Consider the following 1,645-nt stretch of genomic DNA (forward strand, 5'->3'; position numbering starts at 1 on the left):
CTGGCAATTTGCTCATCCATGACAAAATTGGCTCCCCAAGAAATGAACCTTGAGCAGTAATGGACCCAGGGCAGGTAGATTAGGATGTGCCTGGGGTCTGCTTGTCCATGCAGGTCTCTGAGAGTGTCCTGGATGTGAGCCCTGAAGCATCTCCTGAGGTCCTGACACGTCCCAGTGCAGAACAGCAAAAGGGCTTGTGAGTGCAGGAGGTGCCTGTGGGTGCCAAACTGAACTTCTGATGGTGAAACTGGTCACACTTGTTAAGAACCATCTTGGAGGAGTCTCCAGGGTGGTCTTGAGAACTGCAATTTTCAGAGAATCATAGAATGGTTTGAGTCAGAAGGGACTTAAAGATCATCTCCTTCCAGCCCCCTACCATGGGCAGGGACACCTTCCATGACCCCAGGTTGCTCCAAGACCCGTCCAACCTGGCCTTGGACACTTCCAGGGATCCAGGGGCAGCCACATCTTCTCTGGGCAACCTGTGCCAGGACCTTCCCACCCTCACAGGGGAGAATTTCTTCCTAAAATCCAGTCTAAGCTGCCCTCTGGCAGTTTGAATCCATTCCCCCTCGTCCTGTCACTCCAGGCCCTGGCACAGGGTCAGCACGGTGAGTGCAGACAATGATCACCCCTTTCTGCCACAAGGAGAAGACCATTCTGGGAGGGACCATCTGCCAAAACATCAGTGTTTCTACAGCTGGTCTAGGTGGGATTCCTTTATAAGCCCTGGAGAGCCAGCAAGGGGAGTCTGCAGTGCAATTTATCTCATTTAACATCAAGTATCTAATATGGATCAGGTAAATCAATCCCAAAATGATCTATTCCTTGCTTTTGCCTATAAAGACAGCCTGGGTTGCCTGAACTGAATTTTAGGTACTTGCCTCCTAGACTACTAAATGATGTCAGATGAATCCCACCTTTTCACACCTTACTAGATGGTAAAAATGGTAAAAGCTTTATTCTCCTGTCAAAGAACCACGAGACACACAGTTCCTATGGCAGGAATCTCTTCAGCAGGAAAAAAAAAAAGGTGGCCACTAAAAGGGAACCCCCTGATATTTTTCTGCAGTAGATCAGTAGGGTATTTTGATTTTTAATGGTGATAGTTTTCTGCATTTCTTGCTTAAAAATACCAGAGGAAACTTTACATTAATAAAAACAAAAAGAAAGTCCCTGCTTTGGAATAATACAGTGCAAGTTCCAGAAAGAGAATGAAGCATGTGGGCAGCATTAAGCACGTGAGTTGGTCACTCTGGTTCCCACAGCTGGTGTGGACTGTTGCCCAAAGATGTAACAACATTCCAGAGATTCTAAAATCAGCAGCAAATTGCTATTTTTTTCAATAAAACATTGACATTTCCAAAATTTTCCATCTAGCCCCTGGTATTAAACTAATAGTGAGATAATGTTTCCAATACCTTCATTGTTGCAGCCCTTCCTTTAGCAGGAGGAAAAGTGCAAAAGCTATTTTCAGTAAGAACTGGAATTCTATTTTTTAATCCCCTGCATAAAATATGACAGCTCAGTAGTTTCTGATGGTGGCATGTGGAAGATATTTCCATTAACATTCATTTAGTCATGACATTTTCTTTTCCCTTCCCTTCCCTTCCCTTCCCTTCCCTTCCCTTCCCTTCCCTTCCCT

This window comes from Empidonax traillii, unplaced genomic scaffold, assembly GCF_003031625.1.
Source record: "Empidonax traillii isolate 1590-97213 ecotype Southwest subspecies unplaced genomic scaffold, ASM303162v1 scaffold1804:size91916, whole genome shotgun sequence".
Classification (NCBI taxonomy): Eukaryota; Metazoa; Chordata; class Aves; order Passeriformes; family Tyrannidae; genus Empidonax; species Empidonax traillii.